The sequence below is a fragment of the Benincasa hispida genome, chromosome 7 (genome assembly GCF_027475165.1).
Source record: "Benincasa hispida cultivar pf3 chromosome 7, pf3_genome.v1.1, whole genome shotgun sequence".
In the NCBI taxonomy this organism is placed as follows: domain Eukaryota; kingdom Viridiplantae; phylum Streptophyta; class Magnoliopsida; order Cucurbitales; family Cucurbitaceae; genus Benincasa; species Benincasa hispida.
Genome location: NC_143484.1, coordinates 28198553 through 28215391, shown reverse-complemented (window position 1 = coordinate 28215391; position 16839 = coordinate 28198553). Strand labels below are relative to the sequence as shown.

At 31.4% G+C, this 16839-nt stretch overlaps 1 long non-coding RNA gene across 1 annotated transcript; it reads right to left on the bottom strand.

The window, feature by feature from the left end:
- Nucleotides 1–269: 269 nt before the first annotated feature.
- Nucleotides 270–1856, bottom strand: LOC150035082 (uncharacterized). Its single transcript, XR_016530551.1, has 2 exons — nucleotides 976–1856; nucleotides 270–549 (listed from the first exon to the last, which is right to left on the bottom strand). It is a non-coding gene; the product is annotated as an uncharacterized LOC150035082 (long non-coding RNA).
- Nucleotides 1857–16839: the final 14983 nt, after the last annotated feature.

Below are 16839 nucleotides of genomic sequence, written 5' to 3'. Positions count from 1 at the left end.
ATGCAAACTCATTGCATAGGATGTCTCCACTCACATGTCTCTACATGAATGATTTGCGGATCACATCATTTGTATCAGTATACAAAATAAGCCGCATCTAATAGTGTTACCGGGATGAAGTACCCAACTTCATCCATATACTTAAAGACTTTTTAAGCTATATACTATTACTTGATCCTGTTTATGTCATCACATAAAGTTAAAGTATTCATACTATAGTCATGGATTTGTTTATAGGATTTTCATAATAGAATGCAATATCAATGACATTATTGAATAAGATACTCAATAATATTTTATTGATAAATAGAATGTTTAACACAAAATTTACGAACTGCGAATTCCAGGACATTCTCAATACTTTTGATGAGCTTTTCAAAGTAGATGTAGGTATGGATACTGAACCACTATACTGGTGTTGATTTCTTCTTTCCTTCAATCATTCCCTTCGAAATTTTCTGAAAATTTGTTACTAATCTCCATTTGAAGTTGCTGAATTCTTTCCAGATTGATGAGCTTCCTTGAATGTTCTATTTACTCTCGAGTACTCTGCATGTGAAGGAGAAAATGATTGGTTTAAACTAAATAGAAAAACTTTTATATGGTGAAAGCATGTCGAATACATGTTAAAAGCTTTACCATATGTTTTAGTTATATTTTTCTTTTATTTTAAAATTGTTTAAAATAAAAACAGTTTGTTTTGTTTGCTATATATTCAAAGGGTTTTTATTAATGTTAAATTACTATAAAAGAAGACTATAACTATAAACTAATAACTTCAAGTTTGTATTTAAAAACACTTTTACTGGCCTTGTTTTCTGTTTTTTTTTTTCTTGGTATATAATCAAGCAAGTTGATTGTTAGTGTAGTTAGAGTTTGGAGATAATTGATGGAGTTGGTTGTTGACCGTCAAAGGTAACCATCGGAGCTAGTTGTCTAATCGCCTAAGTTGGGTGTCGGAGGTGGTCATCATACCGAATGTGGTCTTCCTTGAAGTTGGCCGTCGAATGTGGTTGTTAGAATTAATCGCTAGAGTTGGTCGTCATATATAATTGTTGGAGCTAGTTGTTAGAGGTGGTTGTCGTCAGAATTGGACATCAAAGGTGATATTTGCTGTTTGCTATAGAACTTTTAACAATGTATAAAAAAACTAAAATTTTACATGTCGGTTATCAAAGTTCTTGAACTCCTAATGCAGATAGAATTCTACTCTCAAAAGCGAATGTCTAATATTTTCCATTTATAGCATTCAAGGGACTACATCACCATTAGCATACAATTTTTTATTTCCAGATGAAATAAGAATAAAATCATAAAAATTTAGGCATAAATTGTGTTAACTGATGTGAGCCAAAACTGGAGCTTCCAATTACTTATTGCTATTGTCCCTGAAACAGAAATCAACTAAAAATCAGTTAGAACCGATTTAACCTTCTTGTAAACTCTCTTGAATAAATAAATAGCTCAACATGTAAAGTAAAAGGAGACAAAGTGATATAATTGTAAGAAGAGTCACACAAAACTTATCTTCCCTTGAAGAATAAAAGAAATATCTCTCTGATGAGTTTCAAAGTGGATGTAGGTTAATACCGAACCACTATACTTCTTTTTGTCCATTTTCTTCTCCTCTCTTCAAATCAATTAATGCATGTAAGTTTTCCTTCTTTCTCTCGATCTCCCTTCAAAGAAACAAAAAGAAAGGTGAAAGAAACCCTAAAGCTGGAACGAAGAACATTTCTGTGGAAATATCAAAAAGCAAAATGAATTTGTGAATCAACTTTCTTTTCTGTCTTGATTTGAATCAACTGGCTACGTGGCCAATCGTCGTCCACACACAACAACAAACCCTTTTACATCTTGGGCCTGAAATGAGTGACTCTTGGGCTCATTGAAATTAGTTTTAGAAACAAGCCGATAAGAAATTGGACAATATTACACCACGGTAAAAATGTGGAGATCAAATTGGTTGCTCCAACACAGATTTCCATAAATAGGTCAGGTTAGTTGGTCTTACACTTGGCCAAACTAGTAGGTGCCATGTGATTTCTATATAAATTTACCCACCACAAAATAGTAGGCCAAATAACCTCTCAATCTATTAACTTCATAAGAAACTTTTCTTTAAGAAGAAAAAAAAGCCACTTAAATACACTTGTTTCTCATGTTCTAGCATGGCTAGACAATAAGGAAGATACTCTAATCATAATTGTTCTTAAGAGTCTCCTGTTTTGGTAGGAACTACAATATGATCTCTCTTGACTTATAAGGAGAATGGAGTGTTGAAATAAGCACTATGTTCTTAAACCGTCACCTATTTCTTCTTGATATGATATTGTCTATTTTGGACATAAATCCTTGTAACTTTGCTTTTGGAACCACCCAAAAAAGATCTTATACTAATGAAGATAAATTGTCCTTAATTATATACCTAGGATTATTCTCTTTCCTAACCAATGTGGAACTTTGTTTGCACCTAACATGAAGAAACCACACAACTTTATAGGCATTTCGCATTAAAAAAAAATAACATGAGCTTGGTTGCACTATTAGCAAAATGGATTATAAAAATTACGCTCGTATTTTCATTTTCTCAAGTTTGCAAAAATGGCAAACAAAATCAATCCAACCCAATTACTTGAATGTTGATTGTTGTTAGATATACTACTGGTACATTTATGTCTTACTTGAACTATTTACTGATTGATGTTTGATACACTCATATCTTATATATGATATTTTGGCAATACATTTAGAATATTATGCTTATAAAATGAAACACTCACGCTTTACTTCAAAATAAGTTACTGGTTGAATGTAGCTGCTAGATATACTAATGATATACTTGGAATATCATGCTTATAAAATAAAACATGCATGATTTACTTCAAAATAAGTTACTAAATGAATGTTGATTGCTGTAAGATATATTACTGATACACTTTAATATTGGTTAATGTTAGATATACTATTAATACACTCATGTCTTATTTCAAGGGTTTACAAATTGAAGTTTGATACACTCATGTCTTATATCTGATATACTACTAATACAATTGGAATATCATGCTTATAAAATGAAACACATATGCTTTATATCAAAATAAATTACTGCTTAAATGTTGATTATTGTTACATATATTGTTGATACACTTATGTCTTACTTAAAGTATTTACTAATTGATGTCTGATATACTTATATCTAACATTTGATTTATTGCTGATATACTTGGAATATCATAATTATAAAATGAGGCACACATGTTTTACTTCAAAATAAGTTAATGATCAATATTTATTGTCGTTAGATATACTTTCGATACATTTGAAATTTGAAGGAACTTGTACTGAAGAGATCCTAGAGCGGAAGCAAGATCGACCCAAATCCATTTTTCATTGAATGTAAATTTTACAGTAAATAAAGAACAAAGATATATATTTATATAAATTACAACATGCTATTAAAAAGGTTTTAGAAACCTTACCTTTGAAGACTTTTCTTCAAGAATCCCTTGAACAACACATGAACGTCTTGAAGACATTCTTCAAGAAAACTTCGATCAAGAGCACAAACACTACCACAAAGGCTTCCTTGGTATTCTCAGGTAGAGAACCCAGGAATGGTGAGTTTTGGCTATTTTGGATTGAGGGAAATTTAGTAGTAAGGAGGAAGGTTTGAAATTGTTCACCAACAACTCAAATACACACAGAACTTTTCTGTTGTTTTCCAATCACTTCAATTAAAAAATTGATCGACGAAAAAACAAGAAAAAACCTTTTCTTTTCCAACATGTCAAATATAACAACCACCCACGTAAGGGAAGGGAGTTGTAACTCCCTTCCTTATTTTTATAATAACATTTAATATAAATATGATAACTAACTTATCATATTATATATATATATTAAATTATATGTTATATCAAATATAACATATAACCTATAGTTTTAATATTGTATCACATACAATATAACCTATAGTTCTTTTTCTCTCTTATATGATATTTAATATAAATCACATTTATATTAAATTTAACAACTATGAATCCAATTCGTAGAATTAATATTTGAATCATATTCAAATATTCATTTCCTCTCACTAAAGCTATAATGTATCAAATACATTATAATAATTATATCACATATAATTAAAATAACTTAATTATATTATATATAATTAATTCCCTCTACTAATTTGAACAATTCAAATTAATCCAAAAACTGGTTCTCAATTAATCTTATTGAGCTACCAAGGGGATCTCATGGACTTATAGCTAGAAACTCCAATGGTACATGAATAATTAATTAAACTCTTTAATTAAATTATTCACCATCCGTTAACTGTCGAGTACTCCACTAAAGACCGACAGTTGCACTCTTTGCACTACAGATATATTTTTATGTCCATTGGATATAACCAATCAATAGTACGATGACCCTTTACAAATTGTTCGTAAGTACAGCTAGACCAAAATTACTGTTTTGCCCATATAGTTACATCTAACTCCTTAAGTACCACTGATCCCTCTAATGAATAATAGATCATAGTCTAACTATGACTAAACTTTCTCGGACCAGGAGAAGGCGTTGTATTACATTGTTCAAGCCGCAAAATTATCCTTTAAAGGAGCAATTTATCTACTTACTCTGACCTCGGGGAAGGAGTGAATTCCTTCTTGTGTAGCTATGTTCCCAGCTCCCCAATTAGATGAATCCTCAAAATGGTAGGCTTGTTGAGTCGGCGATCTAGCCATTCTTACCCATACAAATTAAAGGACCGCCTTCATAGGCAAGAGATCACAACTCACTAAGGATTCAGGTCATATTACCTATGGTCATCTTGGTGAAATGTAAGTCTCTATTATGAATGACGTTATATAATGAGACTAAACATTTAATGGTCTGACCTTATACAAACTCCTTTGTATAAAATATCCCTACTCACATGTCTATACATGAATGATCAGGGTCAGATCATTTGTAGCACTTTACAACAATTGTAACACTTAGAAAGCGGGCCATACTCGTAGTGTCACCAGGATAAGGTACTCATCCTTATTTATCTACTACAGACCATTTAGGTTATCACTTAAACATGATCCACCCATATGTCTCTACATACATGTTTAAGTTACAAGATAACCTTAGATATTAGTTTATTGGTTTGTGATTAATGTAACTAAAATATCATATATTTTATTAAATAGACAATGAGTTTGTTCAATACATTTACAAACTAGAGGACCCTACTAGATTTAGGGCATCAATCCCAACAAAATGTTGATTGGTGTGTAGTTATACTACTGATACACTCATGTCTTACCTCAAGTATTTATTGATTGATGATGATACATTCATGTCGTCTTATATCTAATATATTTATGATACACTTGAAATATTTAATATTTTTGCTAATTGATATCTAATTGTATGTTGATGGACTAGAGATTTAATTTGTTCGTTGATTGATATTTGATATCTTGATGATTCTACTAAAAAATTTTAATATGTTTACTGATTGAATGTCTGATAAATTACTGGTGTACTCTATAATTTTGATAGACTATTGATATATTATAAAAAAATTTATAGGTTACTATTGATGAACATGTAATATGTACAATTTTGTAATTCACATGGCAATGTCGATCATTCCATTGACAACTATAAAAAACAACTATTGAAAGCTTAAATAAAACTACAAAATATAACGAAAATATAAAAATTAAGTTAGCAAAAACTCACATCACTGCAAATAAAAAACTAAAAAATTATACCAATAAATGGAAAAGAAGCACAACTGATATTGTTGGCGTTCGGATCTCATTCACTGTGAATTGTCTAGCGGGTGCCTGATGGCCTTGACCTCTGGGCCGCTTTCTCCTGGTATGATCTCGATCTTATCCGAGCTAACATGCATAAGAGATCCTAGCACTGAAGTTATCTCGAGCCTACTGTAGTCCGATGCCTAAATTTGTATAAGGAGAGAATAATTCAACTAAGTACTTAAAGTTTTATGGTCAGTTCTTCTTTCATGAGAATACTACTCCTCCCTTTTAGGGTGGCCAAATGTGGTTATTTATAAGTATATATTCGTACGCCCATGGTTGCATGTGATGACACGAAGTGTTAGGGATGTTTTAGGCACTTGAGGTTGTAGGTGAAGGGATTGAATCCCAATTGAAAGCGCGTGAACGTTGTACGAATTTAATTTCAATTTGAGATACAACCATAAGAAGAATTAAAATACAGGATAAACATACTCAAGATTCAACATGCTAGAGAGTTGCCCTTGTAGAATACACAATCTTTTCGAATCCTCTCCCGGTCTCACAGATGGCAATGTTACCAATCTTACCTCCACGAACGCAACAATGGTAGCAACAAAAATGACACCACCACGAGGACTTCCTCCTTATTCTTTAGGATGAGAATCACCGTGGAGTTGTGGGTTCGCTATGATTAATTTATGGAGAAGGAAACATATGATTTCTGTGAGAGAAATCCAAAGAGAGCTTTTCACAATGTGCATACCATCGAGACCCTAGGCGTTGGAGGAAGAAGATGGAGTGGACAAATCTATCAAAACGTGAAAACCCATTTTCACGTATATGGGAAGTTGAGAGATAAATGGGGAAGAAGTTATAAAATAACTTCCTCTTAATCATTTAAGAAATAGATATAAAATAAATATTGTTTTGAATTTTAAACCAAATATATAATAACTAACTTTATTATATATTAATAAAACTATATGTTATATCACATATAACATATAACCTATAGGTTATAATATATCGCATATAATATAACCTATAGTTTAATAATCTCTCATATAACCTGTCGAATTAATATGAATCACATTTATATTAATTTTAACTTGTAGTTTTTATATGAATCATATTCATATAATAATATTTGAATCACATTCAAATATTTATTTCTCCACTAAATTATAACGTGTCATATACATTATATTAACTATATCTTATATGAATCAAATTCATATCAATAATATTTGAATCATATTCAAATATTTATTTCTCTCATTAAAATTTTATATTATAAGGTATCATATACATTATATACATTATATCTCATATAATTAATTATACATATAATATATCATATACATTACATTAATTATATCTTATATAATTAATTTGAATAATTTAAGTTAATCCAAAATTAATTCGATTCTCATTAATCCTAATTGAGCTAACGAGGGGACCATATGGATCTATAGATTGAAGCTCCAATGATACTTGATTAATTAATTATACTCTTTAATTAAATTAATCAACCTTCATTAACTGCCGGTCACTTCACTAAAGACCGACAGTTGCACTTTTCACACTATAGATATATTTCTGTGTCCATTGGATATAACCAATCAACAGTGCATTGACTCTTCACAAATTGCTCATAAGTACTGACGGACCAAAATTACTGTTTTGCTTCTGTAGTTACATCTAACTCCTTAAGTACCACTGATTCTTCTAATGAACCATTAGTTATAGTCCAACTATAACCAGCCAATGAGAGGGTGGGACCTCATTATTCAAGATTCAGAATCAACTATTAAGGGAGCAATTTATCTACTTACCCCTACCGATAGAGAAGGAATGAATTCTTTCTTGTATAGCTGCACTCCCAACTCCCCAATCTGATGAATCCTTAAAATGGTAGGCATATTAAGTTGGTGAATCTGGCCACTCTCAACCATGCAGATCAAAGGACCGTCTCATAGGCAGGAGGAGTTCACAACTCACTCAAGATTCGGCTTAAGTCACCTTGAAGGAAATTTTCAGAAAAAGATCCTTTGAGCAGAAGTTGGGTCGTCTCAATTTCTATTTTTCATTGAATATAAGTTTTATAATAAAACAAGAACAAGATATGCATTTACACAAATTATAGTATGCTTAAAAAAAAAGGGTTTCAGAAATCCTTATCTTTGAAGAACCCTTTCTTCAAGAACTCCCTCAAACAAAACAAGAACGAATCACCTTCTCCACACGGGTCTCCTTCTTCAAAAGGGACACCACCACTTGAGAACCCTATATATTCTTTTGGGACAAAAAGGACTCAAGCAAGAGTTGTGGGTTTTGCTTGAATCCTTGGAAAAGGGAAAGAGATGGAGAGGAAGAGAGAGATTTCTCAGAGAACTTTTCTCTTCTGTGTGTTTTTCCAGAGAGAACCCTTCTATCAGATAGAATTAAGGAAGAAGATGAATCTCCAGCCACCAATCTTTCACAACCCACGTAAAATAACTGAGAGAAATGGGGAGAGGGAGTTGTAACTCCTTCCCTTTAATTAATTTCCATTAAGTTAATAATATATATATATATATATATACATACTAGTTTATTATATATACACACTATATGTTATATCAAATATAACATATAGCCTATAGATTTACATTGCATCAAATATAACATAACCTATAGATTTTGTTTTTTTCTCAACAATACATAACATTTAATATAAATAACATTTATATTAAATTCACTTATATGAATCTCATCCATATAATTGATATTTGGATCATATCCAAATATTTGATTCCCCTCAATACAAATCATATTTATATTAAATTACATGAATCTCATTCATATAATTAGTATTTGAATCATATTCAAATTCCTCTCATATTACCTTATAATGTATCAAATACATTATATTAATTATATCACATATATAATCAATTTAATTAATTTCCTAAATTAATTTGAACACTTCAAATTAATCCAAAATTAGTTCTCAATTAAATCCCTGTTGAGCTACAGAAGAGACCTTATGTAGATTGAAGCTCTAACGGTACTCGGATAATTAATTAAACTCTTTAATTAAATTACCCCAACATCCGTTAAGTATCAATCACTCCACTAAAGACCGATAGCTGCACTCTTTGTACTACAAATAAATTTATGTGTCCATTGGATAAAACCAATCAACAGTGCGATGACCCTTCACAAATTGCTCGTAAGTATAACTGGGTCAAAATTATCGTTTTGCCCCTTTAGTTATATCTAGCTCTTTAAGTACCCATTGATTTCTCTAATGAATAATAAGTCATAGTCAACTATGACCAAGTCCCTCTAGGGTCAAGAGAGGGTGTGGCCACTATGTTCAAGACCCAAAATCAGCCCTTAAAAGAGTAATTTATCTACTTGTCCTGGCATTGGGGGAGAAGTGAATTCCGTCTTGCATAACTGTGTTCCCAGCTCCCCAGTCAGACAAATCCCCAAAATGGTAGGCTTGTTGAGTTGGTAATTTGGCCACTCTCACCCATACAAATCAAAGGACGACCTTTATGAGCATGAGTTCACAACTCACTCAGGATTCAGGTCATGTCACCTATGGTCATCCTAGTGAAATGTAAGTCTCTATTATTAACAGCGTTATATAAAGAGACTAATCATTTCGTGGTCCAATCTTATACAAACTCTTTGTATCAGCTCCCCAGACAGACGAAACCCCAAAATGGTAGGCTTGTTGAGTTGACAATTTAGCCACTCTCACCCATACAAATCAAATGACCGCCTTCATGAGCATGAGTTCACAACTCACTCAGGATTCAGGTCATGTCACCTATGGTCATCCTAGTGAAATGTAAGTCTCTATTATTAACGACATTATATAAAGAGACTAATCATTTCGTGGTCCAGTCTTATACAAACTTTTTGTATAGGATACCCCCACTCAGATGTCTCCTCATGAATGATCAAGATCAGATCATTTGTAGCACTTTACAACACTTGTAATACCTACAAAGCGGGTCATATCCGTAATGTCATCAAGATAAGGTACCCAGCCTTATCCATCTACTACAGACCTTTTAGGTTATTATTTAAACAAGATTCACTTGTATGTCTCTATATACTTATTTAAATTACATGAAATAACCTTGAATTTTAGTTTATTGGATTGAATATATGATTATAAAATAACACTTATTTTATTAATAACAATATGTTTATACAAAGTTTACAAACTATGAGATTACAAAAAGATTTAGGACACCAATCCCAACACACCTATGGTCATCCTGGTGAAATGTAAGTCTCTTCTAGCAATTGTATTATAAAGAGAAACTATTCATTTCGTTGATCCTATCTTATACAAACTCTTAGTATAGGATACCCTGCTCATATGACTCAATATGAATGAAAAGAATTAGATCATTTGTAGTACTTTATAACACTTGTAACGGCTACAAAGCAAGCTGTATCCGTAGTGTCACCAAGATAAGGTACCCAACTTATCCATCTACTACAGACCATTTTGGTTATTACCTAAACATGATCTACCTGTATGTTTCCACATACATGTTTAAGCTAAATAAAATAACCTAGGATCTTAGTTTATTGAATTGAGTAATTGCACATAAAATAATAATTTGTTTATAGAGGTTTACAAACTATGAGAATACAAAATATTTAGGGCACCAATCCTAACAATAAAGTGCCAATCCAACCTCGACTAATTTATTTTCCGATTGGTGTATGTTTAACTACTTGACTATCCGACCCAAATCTTGAAGTGTTTGACATTTTCTTTTTGAGACACGTATTCCCCTATGTTCTTTTTTCGGTACGTTTTGGATTTGGGTCTACTCGTGAACTTTGGGTTTTGCTTTGGGCAATCCTCAACAAATATAAATGAATTTTCACACACACACATATATATATATATACAAAATATAAGGTGTATTAAATGTGAAACTTATATAATTAACTCAATCCAATTTCTAACAAATTTACAAAACCCTCTCTCCTAATTCCACAATTAATTTACCATCAACAAATTATAGATAAAGGAATGCATATATGTGTAAATCCAAAATGTAGCACCATAAATAATCTAGTATATTATAAAATCGATACCAGAGTAATTACCATCATGAAATCCCGACTTGAGAAAGTAATTTAGATAAATCATAAGAAATTGGAGGCTAATTGCTAGTGTTTAAGAAATCTGAATTGAAGTGAGATGTAATTAGTGGAATGATACATGACAAAAGTGAGGAAATCACAATTAAATGAAAATTTGAACGGCTAAGGAAGAAATTAGAATGGAGAGGAAGAAGAAAAAGAATCAATGAATTAAATTAAAAAAATGCACCAAAAGTTGTTAAGATTGGGATGTGGAATCAATGAACTAAAGGGCCGTTTGGATTGACTTGAGAAAAAATGGTTTTAAAAAAACTCATTTTTATTTAGGGTAATTGCAATTGATAGCATTTTTAGAAATAATAACCAAGTGTATAATATCATTTAAAAAAAATTGCAAATATAGACAAGTCTATACTTCTATTTACCAGTGATATGGTCTATCGCTGATAGACTCTACCAATAATATAGCCTATCACTGAGACTATTTAAATTTAGCCATATTTGCAATTTTTCTTACATTATGTTCAATCTGTTAATATTTTGGGTCTAATATCTATATTTGTAACTGTCCCTTTTATTTAAACACTTTGGATAAAAACGAATTAAAATACACTTGAAAAACTATTTTGAGTGGTTGCCAAACACTCAAATTTCTTTCAAATCAACTTATTTTTTAAATTAAATACTTGAAAATGTATTCTAAACATATCCTAAATCACACTCACGAAAATGTTTGTAAGGAGGAAGATGATCCAGGGGAAAAGAAAACTGAGAGAAAAATTCGAGATCCAAATCGTATTTTGATGGGACCATTTTCCTACATTTATACAAAATTAGAATTAAAAAAAAAAATAAAAATTAAGGTTTGAAAATTTTGTTATATCTACAAACACTAAAAACTTAACTATGCATGCTTTTTTCCTGATTGGTTTTGTTATCCATTGCAATTCTCATAATAATGACATTAATCTCATAATGCCTAGCTACCCTCTTAAACAATACTCATGTATTTTATTCATTGTTTCAAAAACACTTTTATTCCATCAAAACTAATTGTAAATATCATCCTCGATCTTTCATAAATATTTTAAAATAATTATTAGAATAATATCAGTTAAAATGTGGGACAAAATTCGAAAAAACCACAACATCCTTCAAGGTCCCTTTTGGTCCAACGTTCTAATTTCGATCCAAAATTATAGATTTAATACTCCAAGGAGTAGATTTAAAACATTTATGAAAAGAAAAAATAATATTAAAGCTTTTGAAAGAAGAATAAGATTATTTTTTAAACCAATAGAAAAGTTTTGGGTTTTTATTTTATTTTATTTATTAAATTTTTCTAATTTAGTGGCAGAGTTTCTTAAATGAAAAAATTTGGTTATGTATGTTTGGAAGGACCTTTAATATTAATATTGTTATTTTCAAAACTTATTAGAGAAATATTGTTGTTTTGAAACTTATTAGAGAAATATTGTTGTTTTAGGAGTTCGAGGCTAGAAGTCGAACGTTAAGAACTCGACTAATGTGGAGGTCGAACGTTGAGAACTCGACGAACAAAGAAAAACTTGGAAACAATACATAAGCTGAAACTTCAACCCTCGACAAGGGAAATCTCGCGAATCTCGCTTAGGTTGTCGAAGGTTGAAGTTTCGACACACATCTACCCTCGAGATTGTAGGTTTATTACTTTTCTTTTTCCCTCATAGAGGAAATAAAGTAATGAGATGGTATACTATATGTATCTGTGTACTCGAGCTGCTTCTAACAACCTATGCATTTTGTTATCATTTCAAATTAGACGGAGGCTTGTGGGATTGACGTGAGGGGGTGGGGATGGCTATATTTTTGGGAGCGAACTCTAGGCTAATATGAAGCGCATGGATACAAGTTATGCCTTGGAATGAAAAACAATTCCGAATTAGCTTTGTCTACGAACAAAATTTTGTATATTAGGTTGTCGAAGGTTACACACATGTCGAAACTTCAAAGCGATTAGGAGATAAGTGGGCTGAAGCAGATTAAGGAGAGAGCGAGATTCAAAGCGAGATAGTAGGAGAGAGCGAGATTTAGTTTATATTGACTAATCTGATTAACATTGAACTTGGTAAAATGAAATGGTTGAATAATTGAAAAATGAGATTATTCAGAAATATACATTGAATGCTAAGATTACACATTGAGTTTCTGGTTGTAGATCCATAATCAAAAAAGTGTTTGTGATTGTTCCAAAAGAAATGAAAGCTAGTAATCATTAATGGAAAAATAACAACAATAACAGAGAAAGCGAGAGAGAGCGAGAGTGAGAGAGCGAGATCTTAGGAGAGAATGAGAGTGAGATCTTAGGAAAGAGTGAGAGTGAGAAAGCGAGTTCTTAGAAGAGAGCAAGAGTGAGAGAGCGAGATCTTAGGAGAGAGCGAGAGTCTTCACTTTATTTGAACTTTCCATAGAAATATATATAAAAAAAAGAGAAAAAAGAGCTAATAATCATACTATAATTGAATAATCATTAGACTATAATTGAATATATTAGATTATTATACTATAATTGAATAATCATTAGACAATAAATTGAATATATTAGATTATTATACTATAATTGAATAATCATTAGACAACAAATTGAATATATTAGATTATTATACTATAATTGAATAATCATTAGACAACAAATTGAATATATTAGATTATTATACTATAAATTGAATATATTAGATTATTATAATGTAAAACTTTATTGATTACAAAAAAAAAAAAGAATATACAGTAGATTATTATGAAAAAAAATTGAATATATAATAAAAAAATTATTTATTATTCAATCCTTAACTATCTGAAGCCCGTCTTAGTAATGAAGGACACTTCCTTCGATTATGTCCTAACTGGTTACAAAATCCACATCATTGTCGAGTGGCTGGTTCTGCCAATCCATCTCGTTGTGATAACGTGAACTTTTCGGTCTACCAGGTATTCTCAACAACGATGGATCAGGATGTAAGATAGACATATTAGGGTGCATGATCCAGTAATCTTCATGCGGTACAGGTTGAAATTGAGGAGAGTAACATTCAGCATACGTTGACAATTTGTAGTAGTCCTCAATAAATTCTTCGTAGTTCATGTTAAAATGTGAGCAAACGGCCATAAAATGCGAGCATGGAATGCCGAATGCTTGCCATTTGTTACATGAATAGTACCGCTTGGTATGATGGCTTGTTTGAGATCACTAAGTCATTTTATTCACTTGATGTTCCTGCCACTGTTAGCTAACCTCCATGATGCGGGGCGGTATTCGTGGGGTGGAGCATGCTTTGCATGGTTATATAGACAGCTATGCAAAGCAATAAGACTTGAGGTTCGAGAGATAGCTGGGCCTCTCATACTTTTACAACTATGGGTTTGGGAGCGATTTCCAACAATGGCTTCATAGCTACATCATGTTAATGACGCTCAATTAGTTGGACGAGCCTACGGTTTTCAGTATGTTTTTTTAATTTAATTTAATTTTTATATCACTAATCTAGTTAATTTAAATTCTGAATTATCAATTTAAAAATTTAGGTGGAGAGACAAATTTTTTGTGACTAGGACAGCCGTACATGTAGTCAACCAGTATAGATACATGTTTGATCTGCTTCAACCTGAACAGGTACATTACACTAAACCTAATTGATTATTTTATTCACATTTTTATTGTATTTGTCTTTAATATCCTCTAATATAATATTTTGTGTTTCAAGTTATTTGGGAGTCATACAAAATTATTGTGCATACTTTGCCTAATTTTTGTACAAATGGTCAAAACATATGGCGGACGATGAGTCCTCTTATATGTTTTCACATTGGTGAGTGGCATCTTCCTGACAGAGTGATGAGACAATTCGGTTTTCAGCAGGATGTCTCATCGCCTTGTAATACTGAACTCGTACTGCATGATATTGACCTAAGGACTAGAGATTGGTCCGAAAAAGTTACACATTTGGTAGTTTGATGGCACTATCGTACAAGGTTTATTGCAGTGGGGATTTCTCTTGAACAGTTTGACACAAATGTCACTCCAGAATATATTCATTGGTATAATAATATCATAATGCGCTACGTCATTCGTCCGGGAGCAACTGTAGGTCATCTGGTAAATGAATGAATATTATCTAATTTTTTTAATTTAAATTTATTTTAAATGTTGTCTAATTGTTTTATAATTCATAGAGATCGAACAACAGTAGACTCCGTGAGGTTGCGAATGATCCGAACCAGGTTCTTGCTATATGTAGTGACAACCAAAGCTATATGGAGGAAATTCATTATATGTACGATATACCTATTGTTCCTCCACCAGCTTCTAGACGTAGAGGACCTGTTCGGGAAGAGGATGAGTTTGATGAGGTTGCACATAATGTGGAAGAGTTGCCCCCTATGACGCAAACGTAGAGTCAAACTGATTATGTTAGTCTGATGATGATGATGCCAGTATTTGGTTCAGGACATTATGACTCAGAGGCTGATCCTTCGTCTTCATACGTGCATGGACATGGTCAGGGTCGTGGAGAGCATAATGAATATTTATATTATGAAGCGCCTGCAAAGGTACCAGAGCAACATCAAGAAGAACCCGAGCAACTTCAAGTTCGAAGTCGATGATGACAACGACAACCAGCTCGAAATCGACGACTTCTGCCTTGTGGGACACATTGATTTTTATAATTATTTCTATATAAATAAGATATTTAATTTACATTTTTTTATTTTTATGAGTTATTTTTTTTAATTTATTCTTTTTAGAGTTTAAATAAAATAATAAAATATTTTTAGAAATTATTTTTATAAAATGGAAAATTTAAAAAAAAGATTAGAAAGAAGAAGGTGGAATGTGTAATAATTAAAAAGAAAAAAAAGGGAAAAATTTGTACGATATTCTCGCTCTCTATCAAAATCTCGCTATTTCGCTCTCGTTCTCGCTCACGCTCTCGCTCTCTCTCATAATCTCACTCTCGAATTTGATTGGGAAGTTCAGTAGCAAAAAGGAGATTCATTAGCTCGTTATTTAGTCAGACTTGCTGAGATGACAGAATCCGTAAAAATTATTCAACAAGCTTTGGAAGGAATTCCAAGGGGACCTTATGAAAATTTAGAAATACGATCTTTTGATAGAGGAAGGTCTTTGGAATGATAATTAAACAGACTAAATAATAATGTTAGGAAGGGCAAGGTCGAGGGTTCAAAGTTCGACATACAAATGAAAGGAAGGTCGAAGGTTCAAAATTCGACCTATCTAGGTCGAATTTTCTACCCTCGACTTATTAAAAAAAAAAAAAAAAAAAAACAACAACAACAATATTTTTATAAATAGTTTGAAAACAACAATATTTTCCTAAATAGTTTCTAAAAGGACAATATCCTTTTAATTTTCCCATGTTTGGAAGGTAATGAAGTTTTTTTTTTACAATTTAATTATATGATATGTTCAATTAGAAAATTAATGTTTTTTAAAAAAAATTGAAAGAGCACAGAAAATTTTAAAAAATTAATTTCATAATTTAAAATTTCATGTAATTATTTAAAAGGATTAAAAAAATATATTTCAAATCCCTTTTAAACATATTTTTAAAAATGGATCTAAAAAGCCACCTTTTAAAAATTAAATGCATATATTTTTAAAACTTGAGGATTTAAAAGGTTTGAAAAAATCAAAGGCCGAATGTATATATATTCTAAAAAAACTCAAAGACTAAAAATATAGCTTTTCCAATAAAAAAATCAGTCATAAATATTAGCAAAATCTCTTTAAAAAATCAAGCATAAAGTACCCAAAAAAAAAAAAAATGTCTTGCAACAATAAAAATAGACCATCTGATCTCAAGATCAGACCTAAATAATTGAGAAACCAAAGTGAAGAATATATTTGAGGGTTGAAAAGGAATTATATATTGTCACGTCGTGAAAT